At 36.9% G+C, this 17769-nt stretch overlaps 1 protein-coding gene across 15 annotated transcripts in view; it reads right to left on the bottom strand.

Annotated features, from left to right (window-relative positions):
* Positions 1-17769, bottom strand: part of TENM3 (teneurin transmembrane protein 3) — a 699726-nt gene that overhangs the window by 307513 nt on the left and 374444 nt on the right. For 3 of the 15 annotated variants that reach the window (XM_072406099.1, XM_072406100.1, XM_072406101.1), the window contains exon 1: positions 5421-5663. The exons of the other annotated variants lie outside the window; for them this stretch is intronic. The gene's annotated coding sequence lies outside the window, so the exon portion shown is untranslated. Of the gene's footprint in view, positions 1-5420; positions 5664-17769 lie in introns of those variants that run through there. 15 annotated transcript variants of the gene reach the window in all.

Genomic DNA, 17769 nt, shown 5'->3' with positions numbered 1-17769 from the left:
AAATCCGGCCATTTGTCAAGGACTCTACATGAACATACATTCACCACACATTTGCTAGCAAATAGAAAATGACCTTGAGGAAATCCATGCTGGATGACCCAGCTTCACTGACAAAGGTTTATCCTCCCCAGCCTTGGAGCCTTTAATAAATCAGGCTCATTGGCAAAGATAAACTCTCCCAGGGGGAACCTTGGTGATCCAGCAAACCATCCAGGTTCTCTCATGATAGTCTATTTTCTCCAGTCTTGGAGAGCTTTAATAAATCCGGCCATTTGTCAAGGACTCTACATGAACATACATTCACCAAGTACACATCCACTAAACAAATGACCAACATAGACAAAATATAAACAATTTCTTTCCATGTGGACATTTTTCTTATTTGCTCCACTCAGAACCTTGAGCGGACTTAGAAAATCAGTTTGTGTCAAAGAGAAAATAAAAGTTGTTTCTTGGGTCTCTCGGAGGAGCCATTCAAAGCCATGGCCTCTTTCCCTTTCTCTGATTTTCTGGCAACATTAACACACAGAGGAATGTGCTTCCACTGCATTAGCGAACCTCTCTCTGTGTTGTTTTTGGCTGCCCAAAAAAAAAAATACATACTTTTAAAAAAAGAAGAAAAAGATTTAGCATCGGTAATTTATAATCTGAGTGGAAAAAAATAAACCAACAATTTAAATAATAAAAGGATGTAGTTTGTCATAGAGCCTTATTATAAAATATATCAACACCGTTTAATAAAAAAAAAAATATATATATACACATTATAACTTCTATAAATAGTTGCACGTTTTTTAAGACTTTTGGAAAAGGATAAAGCGGGAGTGAATGAGAGCCAGGGGTGGGTTTGCAGTGGTCCAAAACATGTTTATTCTCTTAAATTGCTACACCACGAACAGAAGTTAAGGGTCATCGTGTGTGTTAAAACACAAATAAATAGAAACAGTTTATTTAAAGCTGTCCCACCTTTTTTAAGCTATTACTTTTAATAAATAAATTGCATAAAGTGCTTATTAAATTTACAGGAACCAATCAAGTTTCTCTTTTTAAATAATTTTATGAAAAAACATTACTGATTGGTTGATCTGGATTATTGCACCTAAGACATTAATCCTAATATTAATAGATGGCAATTTAAACAAATATTAGTACCTTGTTTTAGTAGTAACCGTAGTATTAAAAAAAAAAGAAAAAGTTTTGTTTATAGATCAAAGAGAGTTTTCATATACTTAATACAGATAATTCCTTCTTCAGAAGAGAGAAGTTAACATGCCCGGCAAAGGCATCCTAACATAAAATCTAAAAAAAAAAAGCCTTGCAAAGTCTGAGTTTCTATAATTCAGCCATGACCGGGATTAATCAGAAGCCAAACACATTTTAATTGGCGAATCATCATGTGGTTTCTCGTGATGAATTATAGTTGTGAAGAACATTAGACATGAAATTGCAGTTTGAATTCCAAAGCCTTTCAAAACATACAGAAAAAAGGGCAAAAAAAAAAATCCTGGAAAAAAAAAAACTCACACAATGAAATCATTGCTGATGTCTATTTAATTACCATTAGTCACATGTGACATTTTTGCAGGCATGTTAAAAGCCTGCCACATGTGCCCCAGCCAAAGCTGGAGGAATTAGCTGAAAATGATTAAAGAATCTATCAACAAAAATAACCACATGTTAGAAGCACTACAACTCATTTCACTGTTCAGGAGTGGGAGGAAAAACTGCTGCTATAGAAATCCTACGCATCTGGTAATCGAAAGAAAAAAAAATAAAATGCACTATATGAATATTCTGCATTCCAGGAAATACAACAATTCTACTGTAAAATAAACTAACAGAAATATATTGATTCTTCCAATAAAGTTTGTAAATTTCTATACCAAAATGTATGGCATTGATTTATACAGAAATCCCCAGCAGAGGGGGCTATGATGGGCAATGTTGTTTAAAATGACAAGAAATTTAAGGTTTGGATGTGAAATCTGAAAAACTTGAACCTTTTACTGACAATCAAGCACAGAACAAAGAAAAGAAAACAGGATTTTTTCTCCTTCCAGGTCACAGCACACACTGGCTTATACCTTCTATTCAAATACACTTTAGCAATAGCTGAGTGCAAGCGCGTTCACTGGGTCACTTCAAGATATCGACAGTGGTGACAGGTGCTTAGCAACGCTTCTCTAGTGGACCTACTCCGGGAACAAATACCTGGAACGTGGGATTTTAGTCCATCTTGGCGTATTAATTATCACAAGGATCTAAGTATTCAAGCAGCCCCTGCTCTACACTGCTCCAGTCTGCCTGAATGGGGTCTATTCAAAGTCAAAATGGAAAGTTTGAAGTCACAGAAACTGCTGCACATGTTTCCATATGAAAAATAGGCGGAAGAAAAAATTGGCAGAATACTAAAGCAGTATTAAAAAAAAATGAACTAAAATAATAATCAGGAAAGAATTATGTCCGTTAAGCTATTTTTTTTTTTCGTTTTTATGTGTCACCTAAGTCAAAACAATCAGATTCATACAGAAGATGCAAGCAGAAAAATTGCTAGATAAAAGATAAAATACAAGCTTACAGTTAGAGCACAATAGAAAAGAGTAAATGTTTCTTTTCTTCTGCTAACCCATATCATGGCTTTACATATTACATGTGATGTCTGCAGGCAGATCTATACTAGAAAGATCAAAGAGGAACCGTTCACCACTGGGACCCACAATGTGGTCTACTCTTGGTAAATTCAAAGTGATTTTAATTTATACAGAACTCCTGACCTGAAAAAAATAAAATATTACCTGCCAAAACCAGAAAGCAATTTTTGCATATGTGTTACTTTTTTGCATTAACATATGTTCTCAACAAAAACTCTGCAGCAAATACAGTTGGCTTCAGTAGTAAAATAATCAATCCATTCTATGACGCAAAAAACTAAAATAGCGACAAATTTATTCCACATAAGTAAAATATAAAGTCCCATTAAAAAAAAACAATATATATATATATATATATGTTCATAATTAACAAAACTATGCCCACTCTAGGTAACCTCAGGTTCAAAAAGTTGTTAAAGGCAACTTATCTAAAGATTTCAATACGAATGGATTTATGAGCTGAGCATCAAACCTCTGTATATGGAGAGAGTGATGGATAAGTAAACACAACTAAAGTGCTATAAAAAGAGAAGAAAAACAACACCAACAACAAAGCACAAATAAAGACCATCTACTAGTAAACTAGATAGCCTATAAAAAAGAACAAAAGTATAAACATAACATCTACAAAAAAAAACAGTTTAACAAGAAAAAGCAGAGCCTACTGGAATAAACAGGACAGAAAGATAGCAGGCCAGACAGAAGGATGGTGCAATAAGTTTTGTGTATCTGTTTAGCAGAGTCTGATCAGTATTTCACAAACCTCTGTCAAGACATATGTCAGTGTTTTACTATGCAGTATTGAAGCATGGTGATCTGACAATTAGAATAATTATTTCAATTCAGTTCCACCCAAATCAAGTTTTTATAGATTAAGTATTTGATTTTGCAATAGGCTAAAACCTTTTGCATGATCCAACAAGTTACGGTTGCACTGTAAACAGGCCTTAGTAAAGCAAAGTAGTTAACCTAGGAAAAAAAGTTTCCTAGGTCCCTTTAGTGTAGGCTAGGGACTGTAGGATATTGGCAGGCAAGGCATTATAGGATCCCCCTGGCCAATGCACTTACATGAGTCAGTCACAGTGTAATGTAGAGTAAAATAAATCACTGTATACATCAGGTCACACTTCATCAGGCACCCCTGTGCAGAATATCAGATGTTAGCGGCTATTTTATTCATACACTGAAGACTGCTTTTCCTGTGTTTAGTGCTCAATCCCCAGAAGTAAATCTAGTCTACAAATGCACAGCCTTTCCAAGACTTCCAGAAACCTAAGCAAGTCAGTCCAGCTAAATCATTCTGCAGATCTGCACCATCTCCCTCAACCATTCATCAACTCCAGCCTAAAGAAGCGCAGACCACAAAGTTTAAGTAGGGTGCACGTCAATTACCCCAACAAAATGTATGGCACCCATTGTTCATTGATGGAACATGGCACACACAGAACAGACAGTACAGGTGTGCAACTCTTCCACCACCACAGAACTATATAATAGTTTCTGTGAATATCCAAGCACACAGTGCCATGCATTATTAAAGAGGAACAACATTAGAACCTGCCAGTAAAATATAAAACTGGGTTCTTCCTATTAACACACAGCAGCCATCGCATAAAAGGTTTCTACCTAGGGTAAGTGCTTTCAAGGCTTGATTTGCAGAGGCACAGAAGATGGCCGGGCATGACCGGAGGAAATGTGAGATGTGGAATTGCAAATAAATAAATTAACTTAAAAAAATACCGCTGCTTCTTTTTTTTCTTTCTTTTTCTCCTTCTTATCCTTTTACTGGATTCCTATTGTTCATAACTTACACATGGAGAGAATCAGTTAAGTCTTTGTCTGCAGGATTTCATAGCAGTGCATTGAAAGTGAATTTAAAATGCCTGCATAGTTTTTTCTCCCCCCTCTCTGTGTAAAAGCCATGTCCAGCGGAGGGGGGAATGCAGAGTTAATAAAGAGCAGATGAAAAGCAAACACAAATACCATCACTCTAAATTAAATTCAATATTCTGTGAAGTTTGAAACCTGGTTCTGCATAGTTAAACCAAATAACAAGAGAAACCAGTGGGACAGGGTAAAAAAAAGGAAAAAATGTAACAAGCTATTGATGTGTGAGTCCAATGTGACAAGTCTCTCCCCAGCTCTATATCTAGAGAGATCTATGGGGAAGGAAATGTAATCATATATCTGTGATAAGGCATGGACCTTCCTGGTGAAATCAAGCAGACAGCACCATGTTGATCTAAGTCTAGCTGTATTTTGATACAATGTGAATGATTTACAAACACATAACTCTCTGCCTTGGCCTCAGCAACAATCTGAAAGTTTAGAGAACAAAAGGTTTATTTTAAGAATGAAAAATCTTGGCTGCCTCCACTGCAGACTGGGGAATCTGCTTTCAATTACAGAAAGTATTTCCACTCCACTGAGATGGGATGAAATCTTCAGCAAGCAATGCATCTGATCAGGAGAAGGTAGAGTATTGTACAACCCTAAATGACACCATGCCAGAGGGGAACAATAAGGCTGGATGAATCCTGAGGATAGGGAGCAGCCTGGATCTAAGGGGGTGATACAGAATGACATGGGACTGCAGTACCCCATCATTTCCTATATACTAACATAGATCCATCCTGCAACAAAGAGATGAAGGCTGTGCAGGATAGCTGCTATACCCATTACATATCCAGATGTATTGCAAACCCAAATCAGAAGACACACATAAAAAAAAAAGACAAAAGTAGAAAGACTTGTCCATTCTTCTCCTACCTCTTGCAGAGTCTTTGTGTCCTGAAGGGTTAAATAAGCCAGCTCATTTCAGATGCTAATGGTGCTGGTGTAGACTGTAGCACAGTGAGCCTCCTCCCATTCCAGCATAGAGGATGGAGAGATGCCTGTGTGTATGGGAGGGATAGTCAGCCTGCTGAGGATGATGAGGGTACCTTCCTATGGCTGATCCAGCTTTGCCTGTGTGTGAGTGAATGGCAAGTTGGAGCAGTCTAGAATGTATCACGTTACAGAGTCTGGCTTTCTCTTCTAGCAGCAATCAGACATGATAGGCTGAGACTCCTCTGTTTACACCCAGGCAGGAGGAGGGGGCAGAGCCTGCCTGATATTAACTCCTCTCTGCCCAGGCTAGCACCTGTCACCAGTGCCAGGAGAGGTGATACCCTCCCCCTCCTCCATGCTGGGGGCACTTTTACTGCTTGTGTTGTCACATATTGCTGGGGGCAGAAGGGGAGAGCTGTGATTGGTGGAGGGAGCTGTGTGTCTGCCTGGAGCACATGTACAAATCTCTCTCTACATTGTGCCTGGAGGATATCCTGCCATACCCAGCTAAATATGGCTAATTGACTGAATGTGGGATCATCACACCTGTCATCAGGGAGTGCAATGTGTGCATTCAGGAGGAATAAAGAAATTAAGGCTTTTTTTTATAGCAGATTGATTTCCATATATTGGAAGCTGGAAGACATAGATCACTGATATTAGGTCGTTTGTGGTCACCTAGAGCAGATTTTACATTGGGGGAACCCTGGAAATATATTTCAGGTCTCAGGGAACCCCTACTATAATTACTATATAGGATGGAGTGCTGAGAAGTTCCTGACTTTGCCCCTTTTCAGATGAAATTGAAAAATGAGTGTGGGGGCATTTGACAGTCTAATATCTTAGCAAATGTCAGGTCCTTGCAATTCTTAAAACTGTTTTTTCTTTTAGTGAGAAGCTGTGATGGCAGAGGCACAAGCAAATTTCACGTCCTTGCAGTTACGGGTCGTCATGAAGTTTTTGTTTCTCCTAGGAAAGTCAGCAAAGGACATTCACATTCAGGTGTCACAAACATTGGGAGAGAAGTGTCCTTCCTTTACCTGGAGAAACAAAAACTTCATGACGATCCATAACTCCAACAACGTGAAACTTGCTTGTGCCTCTGCCATCACAGCTTCTCACTAAAAGAAAAAACAGTTTTAAGAATCGCAAAGACCTCATATTTGCACAGTTACATAATAAGATATTAGGCAATCATATGCCCCCACACTCATTTTTCAATTTCATAGAAATAGAAAATGGCAAACCCAGGAACTTCTCAGCACCCCCTCATACACAGCTCACAGTATATTAGCATGGCAGTCAGTAGGAAGAATGCTTATTATATTGATGGCCAGTAGGAAGAATGTCACCCAAACAGATCATTGGTGTCAGATAACTGTGCAGAGAGGTCACAAATTACTCATTGCTCAAGGAACTCCTAGCAACCTCTGGATGAACTCTGGTTGAGAAACTCTGACCTGGAAGTTCTGGATGCACAGCTGGTCAGGAAAAGGGAATTATTTCCATGGGATCAGCAACTATTTTTACTATTTGTATGAAATATAAAGGGTTAATCTACTTGTTTCTGTGCTTTATTTTTATTGCCAAATAAATATTGTGAGTTTACTTTTTACAGGATTGTAATATATATTTTGTATATTCTATATTATTTTCTTTTTGCTAATTAAGGGAGCTGGCTGAATTGTCCATCACTAAATATTGACTGTTCCTAAAACCTGGACTGACATACACAAACAAGCTGGCATTAATGGCATTTGCTTTTAATTGTGCCTCATTTACAGGGACTGTCCCTGTTCTACAACCAAATCCCACTATCCCTCTTGTTGTCCTCTATGTCCCAGCTCACATTTGGAGGGACTGTCCCTCTTCCTCAAGCAAATCCTGTGACCCTCTTTGATTTTTAGTTATCCTATACCTCCCAGCTGTCTTATACTTTGAGGGACTGTCTCCCTTTACAGCCAAATCCCTCTTTCCCTCCTTGTTTAAAAGTTGACCTATACCTTCCAGTTGTCTCACATTTAGAGGGACTGTCCCTGTTTTACAACCAAATCCAACTATCCCTCTTGTTGTCCTCTATGTCCCAGCTCACATTTGGCTCCTTACTGTCCCAGCTCTTTACTAAGTTGTCCACAATTCAAGGAACTGTCTCTCTTCTACAGCTGAATCCCGCTACGTCTTTTTACTCCATAGTTGTCCTATACCCCTCAGCTGTCTCACATTTAGAGGGACTGTCCCTCTTCCACAACCAAGGCCCTTTGCCACCTTTACTACACACAAATATGTTGAGTTTATCAACAAAAACACTTTAATTGGACACTTTTACTACTTTCAATTAAATATAATGGTAAACGTGACCGTGATACAGATTGGACATTGAACAGATTGATGGTAGACCAGGCTACAAAAGATCGCTTTTGAAAATAGAACTGACTTAAAAATATTGCATTGTGTATGTCTACCACTAGTGTGTTTCACTTTGCAAACTAAACATGCTTTTCTTTTTTTGTAATCTAACTCCAGCGCATAATTTAGCACAATTCAGTTTAATATAAATAATGGAATCCAGGTTAGAACCTCTGTCATTCTTCTTTTCCTTTATTTCCTGTCCAAGAAGGTCACAGACCAGTCAAATTTACTAAACCTACTCACGTCCCTAAATGAAGGTGACCAATATTACTAGGACAGTGTATAAGGGAAAGTCTCCTATGGGATGGGAACAAGAATACTTTAAACTAACGGAGGTTCTAAAGTTTTTCCTATGAGATCCAGGCCCTTTAGTAGGGGACATCCGTTCTGGCTGGTTTTACCAAAGGTGATAAGGCCAAAGGCATAAAATGACCTTCACCTTGTCGGGTCAATTATGATGTCTAGGATACCCTAGTGTAAAAATTAAACCTGAATTGATTTTTATCACAAGTAGTATAGGGAACAATTGTGTTGGCCACCATCTCCAGTCTATAGGTAGCCTTTGTCCCAGGAGGGATGTACGCTTTGAGGTGGTTGAAGGTTACAGGTCAATCCTAGCTTGGTGGGCACGTGGTTGCCCACCTGCAGCAGGACTCAAGGTGATTGCATATAAGAGAGCCTTAGATCAAAGTATCTGCACTTATAAAGAGAAGAAACGAGTATTCTCTGAAGCCTAGTACGTTTCAGATATTAGGTAGCCAGGCAAAGTTTGATTACTAAAGAAAGGAAAAAGACAAAAAAATCTTTTCATCTGCTGATTAGAGCCTTCAGAGATGACACCCAGTTTGCCAAAAATCCAGGAGGGAAAACAAGACAGAAAAATTCAGAGTGATCTTCAAAACATAAAAAAAGATTGCCTTGACATCTTACAGCTTAATATGTTAATAAATAAATATATTTATGTATAACCATTTTCTGGGAGAATATGATATTTTTATAAGGACCAAATGCCAGCCAAAGTGTTGCAGATTGCTCGGCTTTCATCAGAGAATATGACAAAAGAGAAATGTACATACACATCACAGGGATGTACTGCTGACCAGTTCATATGATGGCAGGCTGCAAAATTCTATTACTGTCAACTTATTGCATCAAAAAAAAAAGTGTGTCTCGTGCATTGTCAAATAACTCAGGCATGACTCTCTGAACGCCATAGGGGCCACGAGCTATGGTATAGAAAAAAGTGACTAGCAAGCTGAATTGTGACAGCATGTTGATAATGTAAGGTATTATATTGGAAAAAGAAATAAAGTACAGAAAAAGGCCAGTAAAAGGCAATGCGTGTGAGTAAAAACATGGAGCATACCCGGTGTGAGATTCTTTACAAAGAAGATTCTGCTGGTAAAGGTTTATTGAAACCATCACTGTTAGGGGTGGGATTTATCTAGGTCATTCGATAGGACCTAAACCTCATACACAGGTCTGATGGACATCAGATGATTGTCACTGGAAATGACCTTTTCTGATTGTTTCCAGTGACAGATGAATGAACGTTCAATGGAAAAGGGAAGGATGAGCAAGCGGCACCCTGCCGAGCTCTCCTCCTTATAAATGCATAGCAGTCCTTCCGATCAGTCGTGGCAGGTGAACGACCTTGGGGTACTGCTGTACACATGAGAGTTTTTCGCATGGTCATCTCTGATGACAATTCTGCTGTGTGTATGTAGCTTTAGTCACATTAAACTTATTTTGTAATTCTAAAAACATGTCACCATTCTTCTAAGAATGAATTTGCACTCATGTGAATCTGATGAGCAGACAAATGTCCCCAACATTACGAAATAAAACCAATGGAATGTGACTGACTACTCGGAATTATTTATTGGGACTTTTTTTTAAAGGGATTTATTGATTTGTAAAATGATTAAAAACCTGAGCTGACTTTGAGCCTGCCAATGCTGTCATTTCCCTCTGAAAAAAAAAAACTACTTACCTGGCTGTTATGCAGACCCAAGAACTTCAGCTAACACTGACGCAGAAAAAGTATAGAAAGCAATTTTTATATTACTTTGACATTAAAGTGGCCATAATTGTTCAGGGGAATTAAAAGCAAAAATACTGGAGCCAGAGACAAACATGCAGCTGGTATTTACAGAAGATCAATAATGACAGCCTTTCTTTAAAGAGACCAACATAAAATGTAAGGTAACAGCAAAGAAAAATTAAGTTTACAATCTTCAAATATTTAGTTTTCATTCATTCATAGATGATTTTTATTGTGATGTGCCATCAAATTTGCCAGTTTGTCTCACCTCCTCTTTTTTGGGATCGTCCAATTACTGCCTGAGATGACCCATCTCCTTTACCCCTCTTACCTACCTACATAGTCTCAAATGTAGCCACATGGAAGGTGACAGTGCTAGGCTGCAATCTCAGTAAAAACATGACGCAAGCATTACATGCACATGTAATCTTTTGATGATGATAGGGTGACACATTCTCTATAAAAAATAATCTTTAATTATATTCTTCTTCACCTTCATCTATTGTGAGTTCAATTCCCAATCTTTACTCAGACTTAGTTTGCCACAAATAATCATTTAAACGGACCCAGTGCTTGTAAATATGAAGCCATTTGAGGCCACTTGGACCCCATTGCAGGCAGCAAGCTTCCAGTAGGATAACATAAGTGAGCTGCACTCCAAAATGTGGTTGCAATTAGGGTTATAAGTCTGGTATTGTGGGCTGGTTCAAGCTGTAGCCTGGATGAAAAGGGAGGGGGGGGGTGCATTTTATTTCAACAATTATGTTGTCGCCCAACATGATAGATGTTGGAAAGCTTTATAGGGAAACCAGAATCTTTTTTACAGTTTTTGCTTTAGAAATCTATGTAATTTTCATCAACTTAATGCTTTGGCATTACCATTGTTGCACATTTGATCAGGCTCATTGATCTTTTATAAACAGTCATCAGCTTATCACATCACTCAATACACAGCCACAAGAGGGAGTATTTACAGAAAATATGGAACATCAAATTTGGAAAATCGACTGAATTCATAAAAGGAGAGAGCAACAATGGCTTTTAACGTCTACTTTTCTATTTACTAAGACATGAGAATTAACCCACAAAGCTTTACCACAAACCTTAAACAATTGTTTTCAGTCATGTGACTGTAATTTTACTAAACTCAACTAAAACTAACTTTCAGTGTCTGTAAAAGGGATACTTATCCGGCATCCTAGATTCATAAACTAAGCCTAATGTCAACCAATGCTGCAAACAATGCAATCAATCAGATTAAAGTGTCATGAAATAAAATTATAATTTGAGTTGCCTTTAGGTACAATGTAGAAACTGTACTTCACATGACTCAATAGAGCTGATTTATTAAAGCTTTCCAAGACTGGAGAACATGGGTGATCCAGCAATCCTGGAATGAATTACTTAAAATAATTTGCTTTTTTTGGGGAACTATATTCAATTCTGAACCAGATCCATTCCAGGTTTGCCCGGATTCTGCCATGATGGACAATCTTCTCCAGTCTTGCAGATGTTTATTAAATCAGGCCCAATAGTTTGGCTTTACAATATTTTCTATACAACTATGTAGGAGTATGAAGGCCATTAATGCAGGTTCAGCGGGAACGGTCACACTGTCATACTTAGCACAGCTTGTGACATCTCACATCTGATTTGTTGGATGGAAACTCACTCTGCTTTAGCATGCCAACGCTTATAAGTTATACTAAATTTCTGTTAATAGGAAAGCTGCTGTAATATTTTGTTGATTAAACTATTTATCAAGCTGGAGGATTTTAAAAATGGTATAAAAATGAAATTTGAATTCCATAAACCACAATTTGGAAATCAGTAGATAGAATGAACAGTCAGTTTTTATTTTTCTAAAGAAAGAGTTCCTTCTAAGTACACGAAACTGTCATGTAAATATAGATAAGATTGGGGAAATGAAGGGCACCAAATGCATTCTGCTGCTGGTAATAAGCATTTACTAAGATATGAAAATATTTCCCAGGATCTGGACCTCATAGACAGAGAGGTTTGTTTTTGGGATCTGTAGTCATCAGGTGGCACCTCAAGAACAGTGACATATGGAATTTTCCTTACGTTGACTTTTGGAATATTAGCTTAAGGTTAACCATCACTGTTTTAAAAGACAACAAGCATAGTAGGACCTCTGACCTCTGGTTTTTGACACTAAAAAGACTTCTGGGTCTAATCCATGAAAAGTGATATGACGGTCCTTTGTAAAGTGCTTTACAGCTCAGTAGAACTACTTTAAATTCAATTACCTTGAGTGACTTGATCTTTACATGCAGAACTTGTGACCTGTATGATAGGTAAAAGTCTTATAAGAGCAGTACTGTTGTCTGACTTACACGAAATGAAGGTTTCTTTAAAAAAGAATGTTGGCATACATATTGTCTGCTAATATTACTCTCCATAAACTCTTTGAATACTGGGAGGGATATGACCATGAGACCCTTGTTTAGAACTCCTATGAATAACACAGAAGGGTCAATTGCTTCATCACACCGCACAGAAGGCACGGTGTGAACCCTGCTATTACAGCCTGATGAAAGAAATATAAGGACATTCTGTGAACACTATTTCTTATGAAACTTTTTCCGGAGGGATGAAGGTATGCAGATCTCTTCTGGAAGTCAAATTTAAATTTACCAAAGCAGAACCCAGTAATAAATGAATTCATTTGACAAAGACCTACCAAGCAGTGACTTCCAGTATCAAACATCACAAAGGTCTTCTCATGTTATCCTCTACATATGCCCTCTGTATCCCAACAGGTCAAAGGACTCATGGTTTAAAAGAGATGATCAAATAAAAACATTTTACACCCAAGAAGGCTTTAAGGTCAACTCCCAGAGAGAAAAAGAATACTAACATTGGCTTAAATAAGCTTAATCATGTCCTCTGCAGTAGTTGAGAGGCTAAATTTGACCTCATTCATTTCTTGTAATGTGTCCTAAAATTTTCCTGGTTTAGAATGTAAATTCAGCTCAGAATTTGTACCAGTGGAAGGAAAGATAAGCATTTACCAGTAGAAAGAAATGTAGAAAAGTGTGGCTTTTGGGGAAACTTAAATCATGCTAAACTGGTGACACAGAACCAATGCATCCTCCTCCTTTTACTGATCATTCATGCAAAGGAACATGGATCGCTAGCAATATGTTTTTCTAGATGGGTAGATTGGGCTTATGTAAGTACTCATGTGGTAGATATTACTTTATTTGTCCTTTTCTATTGGTATCAAACTATAGCTTATACTTGAAAGCAGTTGAACTGTTGCATAGAGATAACTGTTGCATAGAGATATGTACTTTGGATCACAATGTACATAATAAATAACTATTTTTCTCATTCCTGAAGCTGATGAGGGCTATTATTATATTATGTTTTCATTTTATGTATAATAACTTATTTGTGGTCACCACTTGAACTTGTAAGCCATTTCACGGACTATGTACAAATCTGCCTAAGGGCACTATATAGCAGGCAAGGCTTCCCTGTTCTTATCAGCATCTGCTGAAGGAGCAAAAAATCCTGTTATTTTCTTGGCAAGAACTTTACTTCACACCTCAGCACTGCTCCATAAAGAATAAAAATTACCCACCAACCCATTTTCCAATAACTCTGCCATTACTGGCTACTGGTGCTCATTAGACTTTGGGGGGGTAGTATGTAGAGTTAACTCCAAGAGGTAGATCCTAGGTGAAAGCCAGAAAAAGTGAAACAAGAACCAGAAGGTGATGTGTATTGTTGACTTAGATTGAGCCTCTTCCTATTCATTTTAGGCATTTTGTGATGCTTTCTTTTAGGTATGACTTTTATATTTAAACATTTAAATTAGTCAATCATTGGAGCATCGTAATCAGGTAATCTGTTTAAGTAATGCCATGTCTGTTCCCACCTTCACCATTGACAAGTACAACATGATATTGAGGGGAAAATGGCCATGTTACCCTATTTTTATTCTTCAATATATACTGTATGTATGACACTTAAAGCATGATACTAGCATAAACAGTAAATCTATTTTCTTTCCTAAAATTGTTTGTAATGTACATGTACATCTCATTCTTGCACAATATGTCTTGTTAGTCCAAAGGAGAATAAGCCAAATAGCTGCCAATTTATACTAAGTTGGAAAAAAAAACTGTTCTGTTGGTAGGATAAGGGAGTAGGTTTTAAAGTGTGTAACACCCACATTGCAAAAACTTGTTCTGGCTGCAATACTCACCTCCTCTTCAGTGTTGTACAACCAACAGTAATTATTTTCTACCACCAAATTTTTTGGAATTTTGTTTCACAGATACAGTTCTTCCTTGGAGATAAGCATTTTCTATGCATAGGAGATGTAGGTATGTGTTGCTTTGTCCATTGCTTGTGATGTGTGTCGTAACTTGCAGCTTAGGTCTCAGTATTCTTCTGTAAGCTATTGATTATATAGTTCCACTATTATTTAGCTTTACAATGTCTTTTCATTTCAGCCAAACCCCTTTCTGACCAGACAATTCTGCGTTAATTAGCATTGCTAAACTGTTTTTCTCAGATTTACAATATATACATAATGGTCTATAATCTCTGGCCAACTACCAGGAGTCCTGATATTTCTATATAAGAGCGGGATCCTGATTAGTATGATAGCGAACAGTATAGAAATGTTGCAGTGTAAAGAAACTTTAAAGATGCCTGTGTATGTACCACATACTGTACAGGAAATGAATATGCCAGCTCCAGACAGGTACACAGTTTGCAGATATTCTTCTTTAACAATCCAACCTCTATGTAACCTCTACAAAGCTACAGTAATGAAAAATGAACCAGAGGTTTGTCTGCCTGTTTCCAATATAGCATTGTGATGTAATTAATTCCATAAAAGAGAAACACTTCTTCCTATTAGACATTCCAAATATGACAAGACAAACGCTTTGGTAGCCAAAACCACCAATACAGAAAAGATGTCAGTGTCGTTACCACATGGAAATACTTCAGAGGAATTAGATTGGAAACTTACTGCACAGTAAAAAGATCATGAAACAGATTGAATGCATGAAGCACTGGACTGCTCAATTTCCTTTTGTTTTGTGAACAAGAGCTTGCCACCTGCATAGACAGCAATAAGAGACACAATTTGTAAATTATGGAAATCAGATTCATACGAATGACTTCCAAGAGAGACAGATGATTTCCCACTTAAGGATGACCTATTATTTTTTTATTATTATTTATTGTTATTTTTCAGGTAAATTGCCATACCTTGGTGTTTTCCTAACATAGACCCTAAAACTGAAAACCATTTAGTCCCCATTGGCAAAAGTTTGATTGCATGTAGTGTTTTTTTTTATAATTATATTGAATATAAATGTCATACAAAGCACTATTGAATAACAATTCATTGTTGTAAAGTGTTGGTAATGTATTATTAATATTTTTATTATTATTACAATAATGAAAGTAAGAAAGAAAGAAATAGCACATTAATCCTTTAAGTAAACCTGGCATGAGCAGAATATGAGGGCTATCATTGTTAGCCTCCTTCTTAAAATCCTGGTACCTGTTTAACTGATCTATTTCCATTCATTATATAATGAGAAGAAGTGTGCACATCTGGAAAGTCAGATACTTATTCCAAGTCTGTAGGTCTTCGTTATATATATCTCAAATTCAGTTTAAATTTTTTTTCTTTTTTTTTTAGATTTGTCAATCTTTAGGCCACCTTTGGAGTATGATCCATGTGTAAGAGGAAGCATTTGATTGTGTAGTCGAAAATACTAGAAGTACTTTGAAAAGTAGTATTCCTCCTTGTTAATTGTATTTGTTTATGTGTTTCAATAAACTATTTTGTACCAGAAAAGTAGTATTCCTGGTCTTAGTCTAGGCAGCAAAACAATATTGCACCTCTTCTGAGAGTCGCAATAGCGCCAGAGACTGTGATGCCCAATATCAACATGGCAGCTTTGGTCAGAGCACTGGTGTGTTCACTTTACAAGATCAGTACGAGCAGAGATCATACTTGAAACTTAAAGTTGAAGAAAGAAAAGTTTTCCTGATGCCTGTTTAGTTTTTTTTGGATGAAATATTTAAGTACAGGAAAACAAAATGAAAAAAACAATACCACACTGCCACTCAAGCTTAATATAGCCCTAAATCAATGGGATTTCACAACAATGATGATATTTGATATAAAGGATTACCACATATTTCTCAATGGTCTTTATATAAGGGATAATGTCCACAAATGAATCAGTCAGACGTAATGGTATTACAGTAAACAGTGATATTTTGAAGTTTAAATGTGAAGGACTCAATTTAAAATGTACAATAAATGTAGAGAATAAGAGGTGTCAGGAAATATCTTTATAAGTTGAGACATAAACATTCCTGTTATCTGGGACGTCATTTAGCAACGCTGAAATTTTAATTGTATGTGAAATTGACAACCTTGCCTTCTCTGGAGAAAGAGAACATACACATTTGTCTCTGTGTCTGCAGATTGACATAACTTTTGCAACATAACACAACTCATGGGGAAAAAATAATAGGGTCCCTGGGCTTTCTAGAAATTAGTTTTATGATTGATTATGTCACTGTTTTTTCTCTGCAGTGTTCTGCAAAACACCTTTTTGAACAGGGCAACCACAGAGGCTATGGATAATAAACCAAAGAAATCTTATACTGTCTATGGTCAAACAATAATAAGAGAAGTGTACATAGTGACTACTGATAACCAAGCATTGGAGAGCTATCTGTAAAGGGAGCTCTTCATTCACTGCTCACAAGATCTGTTGTTTACGGTTTACTTCAAGTGGCCTTGTGATTGGCTTTGCTATACTGTCAGATGTCTAGCAGAAGAGTTCCAGAACGCTTCTGTGGTACTCTGATACATGCTTCTTCCTTCAAACACAAAATCAAAATATTAGAGTTGGCTGAAGAAGCAACACACGTGGAAGTCTAAAGGCCTTGCTTTGATCACTTGTTTCTTAAGTATTTGCAGTGTACTTTTTTCCACTGGTGTTGATCAATGTCGATCAATATTGTATAACATGAAAAAGCTGCAAAAAAATGTTTGGTCTGGCTACACTCTACATCATGGCTTTCCATAGGTGTTTCATATATAGGTCAACAGGCAACTTTCTAATGTTGTGAAATATAGAAAAAAAATCACTGAATTTTCTTTGATACATTGAGATATATATATATATATATATATATATATATATATATATACACACACACACACACATATATTGTTTACAATCTATTCAACATAAATTACTAATATTATTATTAAATTACATTATAATTACTTACTATCTGTATTCAATATAATTGGTGCCTTTATATAATTGGTAAGATGTAAACCTTTTCAGGATATATACCATATTAGTAAGCTCTACGTTGTTGATCCAAAATGGCACAAGCTAAATATTAAAGCAATAAAGCAACATTTTGTTTGTTCTCACAGTTCTCACCTCCACCCTACTCATCCTCCAACCAAATGTTATTGGTTTCATCTGTATCGCACCTTAACACATGTCTCTATTGAGCATTGATTAAGAATTTCATTAGCCATGGACAGAGGATAAAAGGAACACTCCTTAGAGATGTAGTAATAAAGATTGTCAGCTTGGTCAAGTCATTTTTTTCCCATTGTCCAGTAAACTGAGAAGTTGATTAGACACAGCTCTGGTGCAAATGTAGTTTGGTAAAGATGCTGTCTTGTGTTGACCTTCAAATGTTTTCATGAATGTCATGCTTTTCTGAGACTACTTGAACCAGACCTTGGTTGTTCTGGTTTATGATGGCTTATGGTCAATCAGATCCATAGTGTCTGTT

This window comes from Pyxicephalus adspersus, chromosome 3 (genome assembly GCF_032062135.1).
Source record: "Pyxicephalus adspersus chromosome 3, UCB_Pads_2.0, whole genome shotgun sequence".
NCBI lineage: Eukaryota > Metazoa > Chordata > Amphibia > Anura > Pyxicephalidae > Pyxicephalus > Pyxicephalus adspersus.
The sequence above is the reverse complement of the archived record's forward strand: the minus strand, read 5'-3'. Positions and strand labels throughout refer to the sequence as shown.